This window comes from Pinus tabuliformis, chromosome 1_2 (genome assembly GCF_031772625.1).
Source record: "Pinus tabuliformis cultivar Carrire ecotype Pingquan chromosome 1_2, CPIR1, whole genome shotgun sequence".
NCBI lineage: Eukaryota > Viridiplantae > Streptophyta > Pinopsida > Pinales > Pinaceae > Pinus > Pinus tabuliformis.
Genome location: NC_142298.1, coordinates 1,087,236,205 through 1,087,257,096, shown reverse-complemented (window position 1 = coordinate 1,087,257,096; position 20,892 = coordinate 1,087,236,205).

Here is a 20,892-nt window from a genome sequence, read left to right as displayed (position 1 = left end):
AGCAACTTTTTTACCCACTTTTTCCCTAGATCTTCAGGAGCAGATTGTTGCAGATCCAGGAAGCCGATCGTCGAACCATTCATTGCAAGTAAGAGTCGTGGCCCTATTCTTCACATTAATACCTAATTTTTAAGCATTTAACTGTCTTTGCAAGGGTATAAAAGAGCTTTTTGAAAAAACAATTCGCTAACGGTCGGCGCGGGATCTGGGCACGGGACCACAATGATCATCTGCTTTTAACACAAGGTCCTACGCCGTTGGCACCTCTATTTTAAAAATAGTCGCATTGGCGCAGAGAACCGAAATTTTTCGATTTTTGCCCAAATTTAATGCTTCAAACCAGAATTTTCCCTTTCAAGGACTGATGTTGAGTTAAATGTGGGGTGTTTGCAGGCAAATCAAGGCAAGAAAATGGTGATTGAGTGGAAAGAATGTGAACATGAAAGAATAGACCAAATGGCCTTGGAGGATCCAGACTATCTTGACACATTGAGGAATTGTGGGATCCTCAAGATCTTTCTAACACCAAGCGTACGAACTCAATCTAAATTACTGTAGTACTTGATCAGTCTATGCGATATCGGACGGGAGGTATTCGTGATTCATGACGAAGAGCTAGAGTTGGAGACTTTAGATATTTATTTCATTACTGGATTGTCTCGCAAAGGGGAACCAGTCCAACTGTATGGAGGCAGACCTATTGGGGCGAGGGTAAAGATGCACATTGCCCAACCAAGTAAAATTTTAAGGATGTAAAGTTTTCTTTAAGTTTAAAAACATTGGCAAATCTCACTAATCCCTAATATGCAAAATATATATATTTTTATTGATATATTTGTAAAATTATTCAAATTTATAATGATTTTATATATAATCTCTACATAATGTTGGCGATTTTTAAGGTAAAATAATTTTGTATTCTAAAATTTGGGCGAATCCTCTTTTATAATATTGTAAATTGGCAATTTTTTTTGTGGACAAATCATGGAAAATTAGCCCACTAGGCGAACATTAGCCCAAAAAATTTTCCATGTGCTCAACATTGCCCAGGAGCTCTGAAATGTACAAGTGGCAAGATAGAGATTATGACAATGGATGATCTTCTATTGAAGGTGGTACTTTCGACCATCAACCAAGTAGTTGGGGCTCAAGCACCACATGAGTCCAACAAATCTCACTTCCAATATGTTGTGGACTGTATGGCACCCACTATTTTCAACTAGGCAGAAGCAATGAAAGTAAACATGAAGCAGAAACTATCCAAATGCAAAGCATAGAATTTGAGGCAATTTGGATATGGCTTTGTCTTAATATCCTTCTTCTTGGAACAAATCCCATTGTTCCATTATCAGATGGTAGAAGTGAGCCACCCGATACCACGAGATCTAAAGATGGTTTGATGGAGTGAGTTGATGCCTAGATCTAGAGGGGGCTAGCAAATGTCTTACAAGCCCGCCTTCTTTGTGTGGCTTAGATGACAACTGATCATCATGGAGGATTGGCTGTACAATAGGACTGATTTCCACGGTGATCCCAACATGCCACTCCCAGAGGGAGAGGACTTCAATGATGGAGGTGAGAAAAACAATTTTGTTTTTTTTTATTGTTTTTGAATATATGTATTCGTGACACCTTGACTTTGTAATTGCAGATGTTGGACAAGAGAGACCAGCAGGGATGTCCCCAATAGTGAGACACGTGGCTCAGCAATTCAAGATCGCTCCTTACTAGGAAGGAGTTGACAATGAAGAGGAGATCACTCAAAATCTAGATAACCTGACGAGAGGGATTCCAGAGTATGCATGGATTGAGGACATTCCTCGCCATTATCAGCGTCACACAATGGGAGTGTCATATTGGATCCATTGATTACTGACTCATGTAGTGCGAGTAGTAACATGCTATCATGAGCATCATGTAGAGTAGTCTGTAGTTAACATTTGTTGATTTAAAGATGATCTGAGGTTGCCATTGTTGTAAACCCAAGCAGCACCAGGGGCTACCCTAATCTTGCAAGGGAATTTTGACTTGAAAACTTACTCTATTTTGATTCAAGGATCTTCTAGATAGATTCTACTCGTCGAGATGTTTCCGTTGATATATGGCACACCAAGTAATTCTTCGCAGTTTGAGAGATATTCATGTTTGAAGTTAGTAACCCCAGCTAGTGGGCTAATACCCTGTGTGGTCGTGGCATGGCACTCATAATTAGTTTTGGTCATTGAATAGTCAATAATTAATAATTTTTTAAGCTCCTAAAATCCCTCCAACATTCTCTATAGAAGCCCCTCTCAACTCTATAAAAAGAAATCTCATATATCCTCCAAATGTAGTGATCGTGGCATTTTCGCTATAACATCATTTCTGTGAAGTCTTAGATTCTGAAATTAAAACCCATTGATTCATAATCATGATGAACATCGTGACCGAATTTCAGATCTTGGCTTGCTATATTTTTGGAGATATGATCTGTGGAAGTTAGGGTTTTTGTAGGATGCCGAATTTCATCTCAAAGAAGTGACCTTGGGAAAATCATCATAACTCTCTCTCAGAGAAGAGGATTGGAATTCTGTAAACAGTGGCAGACAGTGCATGGACTGTATTTTTCTGCGTATAAATTTCAAAACTGAAGGAGGAAACAGTGACACGTCATATGTCGTACAAGTTCGCTCTATTGAACTAGTCTATAATTAGGTCATTGTGAGAGATTGGACATAACTTTGTCTTGAAGAGTCCAAATCGGGTCAGACCTATGGCATTGGAAAGAAGACTCAGAGGGCTTCTACAAGACCAAAGATCACACGTTGGGGATCTAAAAGTGCATAGATACATCAGATTAATTATTTTGCTCCTAGAAGTCAAGAAAAACTAGATCAAGTGTTGTCAAGGGGTGCAAAGGACTAGACTTTCTAGGGTAACAAAGAGAAAGGTGCAGAAAAAAGATGCAGCAGAGGTAAGCTATAGGTAAGTATCTTATTTATATGCATGTTCATCTCTTAATTTCATTACTTTCTTTGTATCCTAATTTGTTGTTTTTGTTTATCGCTGACATATGTTCTGTAGGATGAGGTAAGTTTTTGCTATTATCAGGTCATGGGTATTTCTTTGAAGAATTTTTGCAGGTATTATATATTCATCAAGAGAAGACTCAATGCAATATCTAATGTTCTGAAGAGTGAGAAAGGGTAGCATGACAAGAGCGTCAATCAAGGTGCAGAACAGCAGCAAGAAGTTCACCACATGAAGTCTTCAAGTGGGAAGCACTGCATACAACCATTGTAAAAGTATCATTGTACAGAGCCATTGTAAAAACATCATTGTAAAATTTGTACAAGTGTCTATCTGCCAAGAGTTGAAGAGGCAGTGTCAGGAGGTCTAGGATCATCTTTAGGTGGTTGTGTCATAGTTGGGGTTATGGTCTAGTGTGTCTTCTTCTTCTACATCATTCTATATCACTATAAAGTGGACCATTTTCCCTTGTACGAGAGTCCATTCTTATTTTATTCTTCTATAGGGTGGTAGGGTGGTGATAGGCTGGTGTATGAAGTCACCAACAGGTTCAAGCCTGTGAAAACTTTAGGGTGGTAGGGTGGTGCTAGGTGAGTTGTAGCTCATTGGGTGTTGGGGCATCTGTTCAGTTGACTACTGAAGGATCTCGGGCGTTGGAGCATCCTTCCAGTGGGAGCTAGAGAAGAATGCTTTTCTAGATTCTAGAAAGTTGGAGATTTCTATTCAATTGAAGTTGAATATTAAAGAAATATTAGAAAAGTGTTCGATGGTTTTTTACCCGGAGGGGGTTTTCCACCTAAAGTTTTTGTGCCTTCTATGTTCTTTTATTCACTGTTGTTACTGCATAAACATTAATGATAATTGAAGATTAACTAATGCTCTGAAAAGATTTAAAAGTGCTAATTGTAAGGAATATTGATTCCCCGCCCCACTCTCAGTATTTTCCAACAATTGGTATCAGAGCTTGGTTCCTTCAATAGCAGTTTAACAACTGGAAGGAGATCATGTAGCATACCAAGAATAGTGTACCTCTATTCAATGAAAATAATTATGCACTCTCAAAAGGAAGAATGGAGGTCTATCTCTTGGCGCAAGGTTATGAAGTATGGGACACTGTTCAAAATGGCTTTACAACAACCGTGGATGAACAAAGTAAGAAGAATTTGGTAAATGATGCAAAAGGAAAGAATATTATTATCAGTGGACTTATTGAATCTGCTTATCATAAGGTGTTGGGTTGTAAAACCACCAAAAATGTATGGGACAACCTTGAGAATATATATGCAGGTGACTCAAATGTCAAAGAAGCAAATATTCAAATCTACATAGAAAAATTTCAGCAACTCAGAATGAAAGAAGATGACAACATTGTTGCATACTTCCAACATGTTGATGAAATAACCAACACTCTGGAAGGATTAGGAGATCCTGTTGACGAGAAGATTATTATACAAAAGATTCTTAGAACGTTACCAGGAAGATTCAACCCAAAGGTATCAGTCTTAGAATACAGTGCAAATCTAGACAAACTCAGCATATGAAATGAGACTTGATGAAGAAGAGGTTACTTCGCATCTAGAAATTGTGTTCGCTACATCTAAGAAAACCAATAAGGAAAAACACCCTTGAAAGGCAAATACCTGAACCCACACCTGGAAGTGTGAAGAAAAGGAAGATGATGAAGAAGGTTTTTCAAATGGAGAATATGCTTACTTTACAAGAAAACTAAAAATTGGTAAGGGAAAATTCAAAGGTAAACTTCCATTGATATGTTTCGGTTGGGATGAGGTTGGGAATTTCGTAGCAAAATGTCTGAAGAGGAGTGATGGAAACTCAAAAGGAAAGAAAGGCTTTAAGAAATTCAATAAGCAAGGCAAGAAGAAAGGATTCAAAAGGAACTTTCTCTCTAAATAAGATAGCTCATCATCCGATGAAGACAGTGACAGTGAAGAAGAAGCCAATGAGAGAGTATTGTTTATGGCCAAGCACAATAAACAAGAGGTATCAAACAATGAAGAAGAAGGGTTGACCATAGAATAATTTTCTAAGGAGGCAATCAAGCTTATAAAAGAGCTCAAGGCTGAGAAGATCCATTCTAACACTCTTGAAGAACAAGTTCAAGGTCTCAAAATTGAAGTTGAAGAACACAAATGTATTGAAGAGTCACTTCAAAAGAAGTTGGAAGAAAGCAACCGAGAAAGGGAAGCATTAGAAGCCAAAGTAGTCTCACTGCGTAAGGAAGTGAAGAAGGGAAAAATTGTCCAAAACTATGCCAACAGCTCAAGGGCGTTGGAAGAACTCATCAACAATCAACGATCTTACAATGACAAAACTGGCCTCGGTTACAAAGAAGAAGAAGTAGGACCTTCTACAACAAAATACAATGAACCTATGAGATCTGACAGGCATGTAGACTTCATTGGACAAGATTCACAAGAACAGCCTTGGAAGACAATTCCCCGACGAAGATTTCCATCCAAGTACCAACATATTTTTCATGGCTATTGTTATTCATGTGGAAAATTTGGTCATAAAGCTATAGAATGTCGCATATACCCTAGGAATCAATACAATTCAGGGCAACTGTCAAATATGAACCTCCCGGGGTTCAATGAAACATCAATAGATTTGAACATTTAAGAAGTAATATTGAATGTTACAAATGTCGAAACTTTGGACACATAGCCAAATACTGCAGACTTGAAAATCCTCTAGAAGAATCTTCGAAGCCACGGAATGAACGAACATGGAAGAAGAAGAACACTGATAATTGTGCTCTAGATCTCAAGGCTCAAAAAAACAAAGATGTGTGGTATGTTGATAGTGGTTGCTCAATGCATATGACTAGAGATAGAAAGAAATCTGTATCTCTGAAAGAGAAGAAGGATGGAACCATGTCCTTTGGAAATGATGGATCTTCAAATGTTATAGGATCAGGTACCATCAGTCTCGGAAGCAAAGATTCTCTAGCCAAGAATGTTCTATTGGTTGAAAACATGAATCACAATCTGCTTAGTGTTGGACAAATGTGTGATCAAGGACACACAATTCTATTCAACTCCACAAAATGTGAAATCAGGAAAGGCAAGTATGGTAAAATTATGGCTACAACAAGTCGAGCTCCAAATGACATATATGTTTTGGATGAAGCAACTAAAGCATGTCTACTAGCTAAAGAATATGAAAGCTAGTTATGGCACAAACGAATGGGTCACATAAACTTTGACAATCTTGTTAGGATAAGCAAAAAGGAAGCAGTACGAGAAATGTTGGAAACCTCAAAAACTTCCAACACACTATGTGAGGCCTATTGACACAGCAAGAAAACAAAATGTGGATTTAAAACAAAAGAACACTTTGCATCACATCCATTGGAATTGATACATACTGATCTATGTGGTCCTATGGGAACAAAAGGCTTAGATGGAGAATTATATTTCCTGTTAATGAAAGATGACTATACCAGGATGATAGTCGTCAGTTTCCTAAAGAAAAAATCCAAAGCATTTGAGTGGTTTAAGATATACAAGGAGTTGGTCGAAAATGAAACTGATTTAAAAATAAAGTGTTTAAGATCAGATAATGGCGAAGAATTCACTTCCAAATTATTTCAGTAATACTATGACGAAATTGGAATAAAAAGACAATTTTCAACATCACGAACACCTCAGTAAAATGGAGTTGTTGAAAGAAAGAATAAAACCGTACAGGAAATGGGTAGAACAATGCTAAAGGACTCAAAATTGGATGATAAATTTTGGGTTCAAGCAATTGATACGGTAGTCTTCATTATCAACAAAAGTCTTCTTAGAAATAATTGCAATAAGACCCCATATGAATTATGGAAAGGAAAACCGACTAATGTAAAATATTTCAGAATCATCGAAAGAAAATGTTATATCAAAAGAGAATATCAAAAGTTGGGTAAGTTTTAATCGCGTGTTGATGAAGGTATCTTTGTTGGTTACTCACGCAAAAGAAAGGCCTAGAATGATGAGGATCTAGAATCTTTGAAGCTTGAGACAGAGGCTGAAAAAGGTACAGAGAAAATTCTAGAACAAGAAGCAACTTTCAACCAGGAAGAAGTAAATAATGATCAACAAGATATACAACAACAACAACAAGAAGCTCCTCCAAAGAGAACAAAGGAATGGATTCAAAAGAACCATCCATCAAATCAAATCATTGGTGACATAAATGAAGGAATTGGAACAAGAAAATCTCGACAGCTTCGTTCATCACAACAAGCTCACATTGCTTTTCTATCAACCTTTGAGCCTAGTAGTTTTGAGGAAGCCAGCCAGAATGAACATTGGATAGCAGCTATGAATGAAGAATTGGATCAAATCAAGAAGAATAACACCTAGGAATTGGTTCCACGACCAAAAGATAAAAATGTCATTGGGACTAAATGGGTTTCCAGGAACAAATTGAATGAAGATGGACAGGTTACCAGAAACAAAGTGGTTTTCAAAGGCTATGCACAAGTGGAAGGAATTGATTTCGACGAAACATTTGCAACAGTTGCCAAAATGGAAGCCATCCGGATGTTTCTCGCCTGTGCATGCTCAAGAAAAATAAAAGTCTACCAAATGGATGTTAAGTCAGCATTTCTGAATGGAGAATTAGAATAAGAAGTTTACATCGAACAACCTGAAGGTTTTCTACTATCAAAAAAAGAAGACTATGTTTGTAGGTTAAAGAAGGCTCTATATGGTCTCAAGCAGGCTCCCAGAGCATGGTATGCTCGTCTTGACAGATATCTACGTCAACAAGGGTTCAAGAAAGGTACTTCTGATAGAAATCTTTACATACAAATAGGTAAGGATAGTTTAACAATCATTGAGGTATATGTGGATGATATAATCTTTGGTAACAATGATGATCAACTAAGTAAGAACTTTGCTACAAAGATGCAAAGTTAGTTTGAGATGTATTTACTTGGTGAGTTGACATACTTCTTAGGGCTTCAAATATCTCAGCAAGAGAAAGGAATATTTATATGTCAAGCCAAGTACATCAAGGAAATGCTCAAGAAATTCAAAATGGAAGATTTCAAACCCATCCTTACTCCGATGGTAACAGGTTGCAAATTAAGCATAGACGACTCATCTAAGGATGTGTATCAGAGGTTGTACAGATCTATGATTAGTAGTCTTCTATATGTAACAACCTCCTGCCCAGATGTTATGCAAGCAGTTGGATAAGTAGCAAGATTCCAAGTAGCACCAAAAGAATCACATATTATTGTTGTCAAAAGAATTCTTCGATATCTAAAGGGCACAACAGAATATGGCTTGTGGTATCCCAAGGGAAACAATCTCATTATTCAAGCCTTTACATATGCAGATTGGGCAAGAAGCATTGGTGATCGTAAGAGTACTAGTGGAGTAGCATTCTATCTGGGTGGTTTTCTCATATCATGGTTGAGCAAAAATCAAACCTCAATCTCGTTATCTATAGTGGAAGCATAATACATTGCAGCGGTAGCTTGTTGTACTCAAGTCCTTTGGATGAAACAAACTTTGCAAGATCTTCAAGTACAATTCAGTGAGCCTATTCCCATCTTCTGTGATAACACTAATGCCATCAGCATCTCCAAGAATCCTATCATGCATTCAAAAACAAAACACATTCCGATAAAATATCATTTTGTTAGAGAAAAAATCGTTGAAAAGAATATCAAACTTGAATATGTTGGTACAAAAGAACAAATCGTTGATATCTTCACTAAACCTTTACCTCGTGCAACATTTGAATATCTTCGCCAGAAGCTTGGGATTCTCTCAAGTTCTCATTAGATTTTCATTATTCAGAAAATAAAGGGGGAGTGGAAGTGTGTACAGGTCCGCAGGATGGTTGTGTGTCAGGGGGAGTTACCCTCTACCATTGATGTCAAAGAGGGAGAGAAGGTAGTAGAAATCGGTGCCCTAATCGTAGGGGGAGTACTTGTGTTGCCATCAATGCCAAAGGGGGAGATTGTTGATCTAAAGATAATCTGAGGTTGTCATTGATGTCAATCCAAGTAGCACCAAGGGCTACCTTGATCTTTCAAGGGAACTTTGACTTGAAAACTTACTCTATTTTGAGTCAAGTATCTTCTAGATAGATTCTACTCGTCGAGATGTTTCCGTTGATATATGACATGCCAAGTAATTCTTCACGGTTTGAGAGATATTCATGTTTGAAGTTAGTAACCCCAGTTAGTGAGCTAAAACCCTATGGGGTTGTGGCATGGCACTCATAATTGGTTTTGGTCATTGAATAGTCAATAATTAATAATTTTTTAAGCTCCTAAAATCCCTCCAGCATTCTCTATAGAAGCCCCTCTCAACTCTATAAAAAGAAATCTCATATATCCTCTAAATGTAGTGATTGTGGCATTTTCACTATAACTTCATTTCTACGATGTCTTAGATTCTGAAATTAATATCCATTTGATTCACCATCCTGGTGAATGTCGTGACCGAATTTCAGATCTTGGTTCACTATATTTTTGGATATATGATCTGTGGAAGTTAGGGTTTTTGCAAGTTGCCAAATTTCATCTCAAAGAAGTGACCTTGGGAAAATCATCATAACTCTCTCTCAGAGAAGAGGATTGGAATTATGTAAAAATTGGCGGACAGTGCACGGACTGTAGTTTTCTGTTTATCAATTTCAAAGCCAAAGGAGGAAATAATGACACGTGGTACGTCGTACAAGTTCGCTCTACTGAACTAGTCCATAATTAGGTCATTGTGAGAGATTGGGCATAACTTTGTCTTGAAGAGTCCAAATCGGGTCAGACCTGTGGCATTGGAAAGAAGACTCAGAGGGCTTCTATAGGACCAAAGATCACATGTTGGGGATCTGAAATCGCAGAGATACATCAGATTAAATATCGTGCTCCTAGAAGGCAAGAAAAACTATATCAAGTGTTGTCAAGGGGTGTAAAGGACCAGACTTTCGAGGACAAAAAAGAGCAAGGTGCAGAAAAATGATGCAGAAGAGGTAAGCTACAGGTAAGTATCTTCTTTATATGCATGTTCATCTCTTAATTACATTAGTTTATTTGTATTCTAATTTGTTGTTTTTGTTTAGCATTGACATATGTTCTATAGGATGAGGTAAATTTTTTGCTATTATCATGTCATGGGTATTTCTTTGAAGACATTTTGAAAGTATTATATATTCATCAAGAGAAGACTCAATGCATAATCTAATGTTCTAAAGAGTGAGAAAGGGTAGCATGACAAGAGCAGCAATCAAGGTGCAGAACAATAGCAAGAAGTTCACCACATGAAGTCTTCAAGTGGGAAGCACTGCATACAATCATTGTAAAAGTATCATTGTACAAAGTCATTGTAAAAGCATCATTGTAAAAGTTGTACAAGTGTCTATATGCCAAGACTTGAAGAGGCAGTGTTGGTAGGTCTAGGATCATCATTAGGTAGTTGTGTCATAGTTGGGGTTATGGTCTAGTGTGTCTTCTTCTTCTACATTATTCTATATCATTGTAAAGTGGACCATTTTCCCTAGTACGGGAGTTCATTATTCGTTTATTTTTCTATAGGGTGGTAGGGTGGTGCTAGGCTGGTGCATGAAGTCACCAACAAGTTGAAGCCTGTGAAAACTTCAGGGTGGTAGGGTGGTGCTAGGCTGGTGCATGAAGTCACCAACAAGTTGAAGCCTGTGAAAACTTCAGGGTGGTAGGGTGGTGCTAGGGTGAGTTGTAGCTCATTGAGTGTTGGGGCATCCATTCAGTTGACTACTGAAGAATCTCGATCATTGGAGCATCCATCCAGTGGGAGCTCGAGAAGAATGCTTTTCTAGATTCGAGGAAGTTGGAGTTTTCTTTTCAATTGGAGTTGAAGATTAAAGAAATATTAGAAAAACGTTCAGTGGTTTTTGACCCGGAGGGGGTTTTCCACCTAAAATTTATATGCCTCATGTGTTCTTTTATTCAATATTGTTACTGCATAAACATTAATGATAATTGAAGATTAACTAATTCTCTAAAAATATTTAAAAGTGCTAATTGCTAAGAAATACTAATTGAAACCCCACCCCCGCGCCGCCCCCCCCCCCCCCCCCCCCCCCCCCGAGTATTTTCCAACAACAGGAAGCTCCAATTTGTATGCCATAGTACCAATCTTTTGCAACACCTTGTATGGACCATAATACTTTGGTCATAATTTGTTATCCTTCTTAGCTTGCTTGAGGGACATTAGTTTATATGGTTGTAGCCATAGGAATACCCAGTCATCTACATCAAAACTTCTTTCACTGCGACATTGATCTGCCTATTGTTTCATTCTATTTTGTGCCAAAGTGAGGTTATCCTTTAAGAGTTGGAGAACTTGTTGTTGATGCTCGATGTGATCTTCCACTGCTTGAACCTTAGAAATTTCTCTTAAATATGATGTGATGGTTGGTGGATGATATCCATAAAGTGCCATAAATGGGGTCATTTTTGCTGCATTATGGAAGGAAGTGTTATACCACCATTCAGCCAAAGGCAACCATTTGACCCATTGTGTCTATTTATCAAATACAAAGCAATGAAGATATCATTCCAAACATTTGTTTACTATCTCAGTTTTCCCATTAGATTGAGGATGATAAGATGAGCTACGAGCTAACTGAGTACTGAGACAAGAAAATAATTTTGTCCAAAAATTTCCAGTGAAAAGGGATCCCTGTCGCTTACAATAATCTTTGGGTTTCCACGTAGCTTTTGAATTGTTTCCATAAATGTAGTATAAACTGTACTGGCTTTAAATGGATAAGATAATGCACAAAAGTGTGCATACTTGGTAAGTTTGTCAACTACCGCCATAATGACACTCTTTCCTTCGGACTTGGGTAAACCTGTGATAAAATCCATTGAAACCTCCTCCCAACATTGGTTTGGAATGGATAAAGGTTGTAATAGACCTGTGGTCTTAATTGTTTCAACTTTATTTTGTTGGAAAATACAACATTCCGCCACAAACTTTTGAAAATCCGATTTAAGGCCATCCCAAAAAAAATCCTTCTTAACCCTTTGGTAAGTTTTTAAAAATCCTGAGTGCCCTCCTAAGGGAGAAGTGTGAAATTCCATAAGAATCTTTTGTTTGAATTGGGAATTCTTACATAGGTATAAGTGATCTTTGTACCATAACGAATCATCATTCCAGCTAAATGTATCATATGTACTAGGATCTTGTTGTAGCTTTTGAATGAGTGCCCACACTTCTTTGTCATTCTTCCATTCATCCCTTGCTTTGTTTATCCAATCTACTTGGATAATAGAAATGGTGCAAAGCAATTCTTCCACATTCTCATCCTTTCTTGAGAGTGAATCTGCCACAACATTTTGCTTCCCTTTTTTGTAGATGATTTCAAAGTCATAACCCAACATCTTTGTGACCCATTTTTGCTGCTCTTCTGAAGATAATCTTTGTTCTAAAAAGTATTTAAGACTATCATGATCCATATTTACCTTGAAGTGTCTTCCCATTAGGTAGGGTTGCCATTTCTCAAGTGCATGTAGTATTGCCAACATTTCCTTCTCATAAATAACTTTATGTAAATACTCTCCTTTGATTGGACGACTTTCAAAAGCAATGGGTCTTTCTTCTTGCATTACAACAACACCAATTCCATTTCCTGAGGCATCACATTCCACAATGAAGGTTTTTGTGAAGTTTGGCATAGCTAAGACCAGTGCTTGGAACATTGCCTCTTTAAGATGTTCAAAGGCCTTTGCTGCTTCTGGAGTCCATGAAAATGCATCTTTCTTCAATAATGTTGTTAGAGGTGTTGCTATTCTCCCATAATTCTTAACAAACTTGCGATAATACCCTGTCAACCTGAGAAATCCTCGCAGTTGCTTTATGGATGTGGGGATTTTCCATTCCTTAATTGCTTTAATTTTGCTAGGGTCTACCTTAACACCTTCATGAGATACAATATGACCCAGATATTCCACCTCTTGTACTCCAAAGAAACTTTTGGAGCTTTTTGCATATAATTGTTTCTCCTCCAATAATTTGAGCACCCTGTCAACATGTTGAACATGATCCTTCCAATACTTGATGTAGATTAGTATATCATCAAAAAATACTAACACAAATTTTCTAAGGAAGGGTTTGAAAATTTAATTATAATGACCAAAAATTCATAATGACCCTCATGAGTTCTAAGAGCTGTTTTCAGAATGTCTTCAGTCTTCATTCTAATTTGATGATATCTTGAACGAAGATCCAACTTGGTGAAGTAAATTGATCCATGCAATTCATCCAATAATTCATCAATGACAGGAATGGTAAATTTATCTTTAATAGTGATCTTGTTGAGCTCCCTATAATCCAGACACATGCGCCATGATCCATCCTTCTTGTGCACCAATACTACTGGAGCAGAGAAAGAACTTTGACTAGGTTGAATTATACTAGCCTTTAGCATTTCTGCAACAATGCGTTCAATTTCACTATTTTGGGCATAAGGATATCTGTAAGGCCTGATGTTTGGAGGAACACTTCCTAGAATTAAATGAATAGCATGATCATGATCACGAATAGGTGGGAGGCCTTTAGGAATCTCAAATACCTTGGAATGATTGTCTAAGACTTTTTGGAGATCTGGAGAAATATATGATTTTGATGTGGGAAACTCTAATGAACATAATTGTGTAATTACACCTCGTTGTTCTTTCTTTAGAAGCTTTATCATTCCGTTAAAGCTTATTATCTTTCTTGATTTCCCGGCGATACCCCTTAATTAAACTTCCTTTCCTTCCGAACAAAATTTCATGAAAATTCTTGAAAATTAAAAGTTATTATACCCAAGGATTGTAGCCATTGGACTCCTAGTACAACATCAACACCGCCCATTGGAATGGAAAGCATTGGGTTATTCAATACATATTCTCCCATGGATAGCTTCATATTATGGCACTTTCTAGAGCAATCTATGGTTCCTCCCCTTGCAACCATCACTTGACACTCTGGTGCTAGATATAGGAAGAAATTTAATTCCTTGGCTATATTACAATGAGTAAAATTATGGGTATTGCCTGAATCAATCAACACTATTACATTTTTCTTCTTGATATAGCCTTCTATCTTGATAGTTTGAGGAGTAGTAATTCCAGCCAATGCATTACAAGATATGGTCGGATTCATTTCTTCTTTCTCATGGGTTTGTTCCTAGTGTATATCCTCTTCTTTTGACATTTCTTTTCATTTTCTTCCTCCTCTTCACAATCTATGTAAAATAATTTCTTCTCGGCACACTTATGACCTTTAGTGTATTTGCTATCACAACTGTAACAAAGTCGTTCTCCTCTTTTTTCTTCCAATTGTTGTGGTGTCAACCTTGTAGGTTGTGGAAGGCTAGGGGCAACAACACTTCCATCTTTTTAGTTGTGAGTGGTAGGATTCTTAGTTGCCATAATTTTTATTTCCATTTTTTTTGCCAACCTGAATGTCTTCTCTAATGAATCAGGTTCCCAAAGACGAACCTCATGTTGGATGTTATCCTTTAAAGTCCCTATGAACACATCAATCATATGCTCCTCTGGAATATCTTTAACCCTTATATTCAATTTTTGGAAGTCCTCAATGTGCTCCATCATTGAACCCTTCTGTTTGAGATTTATTAATTGGCTAAAAAATGTGTTGCTTTTCATATCCTCATAATGTGCTATCATTTCTTCTGTAAAAATAGCCCAAGTGACAAATTGTTTACAAGATAAAAGCCATCGATACCATACAAACTGATTTGGTTCAAAATATAAAGTTGCAATGCATACCTTTTATGTGTTTTGCATATTATGGAGATCAAAATATTGCTCCATATATAGTATCCATGTTACAGGATCCTTGCCATCAAACTTCCTCATATCGATCTTTGGAACATGGTGAGTCTTCAATCCAATGTTAGAGTCTATGAAATCATGATTAACATTTCTTTTTTTTCTCATCATGAGTTTCATTTAATATCCTTTAACCATTAGTAAACATTTCTTATAGCAAATTTGTCAAATTTGTCTTCAAATCTTTCATTTTTCCTTCCATATTAGCTTCCATGTCATTCATCTTAGCTTCCATGTCTTTCTTTAAACCATCCATATTATCTTCCACGCCATCCATCTTAGCTTCCATGCCTTTCTTTAAACCATCCATCTTAGCCTCTGTTACTTTTTGTGAGTGAATTTTGTTGCACTTGGTCTTGTAATTTTGATATATCATGTTGCATTTCTTCCTCTCTTTCATTAGTCATGCTAGAGCTTTCAAGTTGCTTACTAGGTGTTTCCATTTGCTTTTTTCGGGGCATCAATTAATGATAATTATGTTTCACTATTCCCTTTGAATTCCTTCAAACTAATTTTTCAAACCAAACTTATGCAAAATTTTAAAAAAACTACACACCTTTTTTCACTTTGTAGGAGGTCGATATTGAATCTGATGTATATCTGAAATTTCGGATCTCCAAGATCTAAAATTGTGAACTGTGGTATCTCTTTGAGCCCTCTTTCCAATTCCACTAGTCTGATCGAAATTGGATTCTCAAACAAAGTGTTATGCCCAATCTCCCAAGATGACCTTATTATACACTTTTTTAGTAGATCAAACTTGTACGAAGTGCCACATATCACTGTTTCAACCTTCAGATCTAAAAACAATGCACAAAAAACTACAGTCTATCCTCTTTCTGTAACTTCTTATGAAATTTTAATCTAATACTGAGAGAGAAGGTTATGATGATTTTCCCAAGGTCACCTATATGGGATGTAATTCGGGAGCCTGCAAAAACCCTAACTTCCTTAGATCATATCTCCGAAAATATAACGAGACAACATCTGAAATTTGAACTCAAGGATCATTGAGATTTCGGCTGCAATGGGTTTTTTTTCTCTTTTGAAACGTCGCAGAGAAAAAGCTATAGAAAAAATTCCATGATGACCTATTTGGAGCAACGAAACCCTTGAATCCAAAGCCTTTGATACCAAATGTTATGAACCAGCTCACAACAAGATAGAAAAGATAGATCAACGACTTCAAAATCAACCTCTTAGAAGGGGAAACCTCCTTTACATTGCACAAATGAACAATTCTTGGATGATACAAATGACTAAACCTCCTTTCTATATATAGAAGTCTAAGGGGTCACAATATAATCAAAGTCGGCGTAACAATAATAATATAAGGGCACAACAATAACAATAGTGAGGTTCTATGGGGCACACTAATAAAAATATGGGGACAATAGGGGTACAATAATAACAATAAGGGCTACAATGACAATAGTAATGGGGAAATCACTAGTATTATAGGGACCTAACAGATTGGATCTTTAGCTCTTTTAATATAACAAAGCCAACATGTTTCATGCATATGTTGTTATTGTAGTTCGGCTATCCTAGTTACTCTAATGATGTATGTAGTTGTAATTTATGCATGTATGTATGGATTATTCCATATGTGTTTGTATGAATCTTATCAAAGCGTGTTGTTGATATAATCGATCACTTTGGATCGTCGGCTATCCTTCTTACCATCTCGTGATGTCTTTCAGCTCGTGTGTTCCCTTTCAAGTTACGTGCTATCACAGGCTTCTAAGGGACACACTCTCCCCCATTTCCATGTGTTAGAGCCTTTCATGCACCTTCCTTGACTTGTTGCAAGGTCACACTCTTGCTTCTAACAAGGACATCTTACTTACCTCTATGCGCAACTGCAGTCAAGGTGATACTATACTACCCACTAATGGGACTCCTACTCCAAATGGTCTGAGGTCTAGTTGGGACTTCTTACTAGGGAGATCTCCTGACATGTTGGCGGGTCCAACACCGTCAATAGAAAGGCATTGATTTCTCTTAGGTGCATATGAAAATAATTGTAAAGAATATGGAATTCGTTAGTAGTAGCATGGGTTTGAGGCCTAAAATGGGCTTCACAGTAGTGCCAGTTTCAGGGTGAGAAAGAACATCATTCACTGTCAATCTTATCTTACAGGTAACAAGTCAATAAAATAGACTATTGTCTGAAATTAGTCTTGTTATTAGTATTAGTGTTTGGGTAGAGCAGGGGTCTTATTCTTATCATTGTAACATATAGAAAAACCATCAAGCAGGTTTGTTGGTCCACATTATCCTTTTTGTTCTGCTTTGTTTCAGACACTTGCACAAGTTTTGCAGACATTGAAATTTCAAGTAAAAAAATGTATGAAATTCTCTGATATAGTAACTATCATTGCACAAGATAGATCAATTCCTTTTAGTACAAGTATTGCCACAATCACGAGGGATCCACTAATGGAGCAATACCATACCACGTGGGTTCATATTGGGGGATATATATTGAGGAAAAAATTACATAATATATTGAGTATATATTAGGGGGTAAAGAGTTTTTATATTGGAAGGTATAAAAAATGGAGCTCAAAGTTAATTAAAAAATATAAAGGGTGTAAAAAATGTTAATGAAAAAATGGATACCTACAATATCTAGTGAAAGTGGGGGTTTTTTAAATTGGGGAAGTTTATTGGTTTCAGATTGGTAGGGATTAAATAAAGTGATTTTTAGAGGTATTCTCCAATATGTAGTCAAATAAGGGGTCTTGTTTAGTATGCCACGAACACACGTAATATGCCAGAGGTTCATTGAGTGAAGCCCCATGGTAATTGTTGAAATACAGATAGGGGGGTGAATCAGTATTTCATTCAATTGTTATAATTAATGCCAGTTAATATTTTTCACAAATACAACCAGAAAGTAAATAATAGGGATTTTATTAAGAACAGATCAAGGCACAAATCCTATTTTTACACTAGATTGAGTACAATAATGTTCAGGGCTCCAACCCTTTAATCCACCAAGCTCCAACTTGTTGTCAAGCTCAAACTTGGGCTTCACGAGGCTCCAACCCTATCTTCCACAAGGCTTCAACCCTTCAACTTTTATTAAACAAACAGAAAATATAAATGACTTACTTCATATCTTCCTTCACATACTCCTAATTTGTCCATTGTCCAAGATTTGAATGAAAGTTTTATTCATTGTCCAAAGCTCCAAGTTCTTCATTGTTCAAGCCTCCAATTTCATTACTATTCTAGGCTTCAAGTTCTCTAATTTCCTCATTGTTAAAGTCACAAATTTTTTATTGTTCATGCCTCAAAATTCATGCCTTCAAGAAATCCCATATCTTGTCTCTCCCTTCCAAATTTCCACTGTCCAAAAGGGTGCAGAGCCAACTCTAGAGTTTTAAAAAGTCTGAGGTACATGCAAAGTTACCACATATCCGAGCTTAGAATTGAGGCTCCAAAGGTCTGTAACAACGCCTACATTGTTGATTGTTTATAGATCTGAGCTTCTACAGGAGACTACCTATCACAGGCCCTAGTGATTGTTCACAAGTCTATAGTTTGAGCTCCCACAATGACCATCCACATACTTGTCACAGGTCCGACTGATTGTCCTTAAAGTGATCTAAGATTCACAAATGATTGTTTTCAAGGTTTGAGCTTCACGGGACTGTTCCACTTAGTCTAAGACTTCCACAAGTCTGAGCCAATTCAGGTGACTTGTCCACAGGTCTAGCCTCCCACAGATATGAGTTATTATGTGAATGTTCACACCCTTATCACAGGTAACTAACCAAGGTCTGAGCTCTTGCAGATCCGAGCTTCTCCACAGGGTTTTTATTGAGGTCCGAAGCTAAAACTACTTCCACAAGTTACTGTAAGACCGACCCTCCGCAGTTCTTAAAACATCAAGTTGGAGGCACCATAGATGGGTTTGCAATATGAGTTTTTAGAAAGACCGTTTGAGCTCCAAAAGGATAATTTAACACTGAAATAGCCCAAACAGAAAACTTCTATGTCCTCAGCCTCCTTAGTTCACGAGATGTAAACTCTTCACACTTCAGTCTTATGTCTCAGTGATATTCTTCATCAAATTGGATTAGTCAAACAAATGAGATCAAACCTATATTTATAGTTGTTTGCCTCAATGAAAGGTCATGTCAATTGGGATAAAGGGCTGACATGTGTAGGCTCAAACAGGGCTAGAGGGACGATATGTGTAGGCTCAAACAAACTTGTCAAAAACAATTCTCTTCAAAAAATTTAAAATTTCTACAACAGTAAGGAATTATGAGGAGTATAGGTATTCGTTGGAAAGGTTATGACCTCCTTTACAAAATGGTGTAGACTCTTCTTCAAAATATGACCTTTAATGCTGACCATTTTCATTTTCTTTCAACATATGTATATTTTCCATAATAACTATGTTTGAAAGATTTATTTGGTAATTTGTTCCTTAGATCATATGCACATGCATCAAGGACAACATCAAGGATTAAGATTCTTCATTTTAGGGTTTCCAAGTGTATTATTTATTTAGAGCATCTTCAACAAGACTAGGGCTTCAACAATCATCCATGCATCATTATCTTCATCAATGCTCATATTGACATCAATGACAATTTTGACCAACAATCTTCCCCTTTGACATCAATGAAAAATGGGGTGTCCAAGAACTCCCCCCATCAAGTTGCTTCTTGTCATGCTACTCCCCATGTCATGGTGCTCCTTCCCCTGTCAATGTGTTTTCTTAATGTGATGCAAGAGAAATGACTCCCATATTTTGGCGAAGATATTCAAATGCTTCTCATGGTAGAGGCTTTGTGAAAATATATGCAAATTTTTCCTTTGTATTGACATATTCCAATTGGACATTTTTCTCTGCAACTTGTTCTCAGAGGAAATGGTATTTTATTGGGATATGTTTTGTCTTTGAATTCATTACCGGATTCTTTGAAAGACTGATGGCATTGGTGTTGTCACAATAGATTGTGAATTGTTGATTAGTTTCTATGGTGACATCTTTCAGAGCTTCCTTCATCCACAATATTTAAGTACAACAATCTGCAGCAGCTATGTATTCAGCTTCAGTTGTGGAGAGAGATATAGATGTTTGTTTTTTGTTGAGCCAAGATACAAGACAATCTCCCATGAAGAATGCATTTCCGCTAGTACTTTTTCGATCATCTATGCTTCTAGCCCAATCAACATCGGTGTAAGTTGTCAAAGTAAGATTTTTTCTATTGGGATACCATAAGGAAAAATTAGGAGTACCTTTCAAATACCTGAGAATTCTTTTAACAACCATCAAATGGGATTTGTTAGGAGCTTATTGAAATCTCAACACCATTCCTACTGCTTGCATAATATTGGGTCGTGAAGCATTTAAGTATAGAAGAGATCCAATCATTGATATGTAAAGAGTTGCATCTACTGAAGGGGATTCATCATATTTGCTTAATTTGCAATCTGTAGTCATTGGTGTGTTCATAACAGCACATTCTTCCACCACATATCTTTTAAGCATGTCTTTAAGATATTTTGTTTGGGATATGAACATACATTCATTAGTTTGAATTACTTGTAGTCCAAGAAAGTAAGATAATTCACCAATCATAGAAATTTCAAATTCCTTAAACATGATTTGAGCAAATTCATTACTCATCTCATCATTGTTGCTGGCAAAAATCAGACCATCAACATATACAGTGGTGACTAGAAATTTATCCTTGTCTATCTTCATGTAGAGATTACTTCCTGCCACCCCCTTTTTGAAACCTTGTTGTTGTAGATAATGATCCAATCTTGCGTACCAAGCTCTAGGAGCTTGTTTCAATCCATATAACGCCTTTTTTAATTTACACATGAAATCTTTTCCTTCTGCTAGATCAAACCTTTCTGATTGCTCCATGTAAACTTCTTCATTTAGAGCACCATTTAGAAATGTTAATTTCACATCCATTTTATAAACTTTGAACCCTTTTGAACAAGAAAATGCCAAAAACATTCTTATAGCTTCCAATCGAGCTACCGGGGAAAAAGTTTCTTCA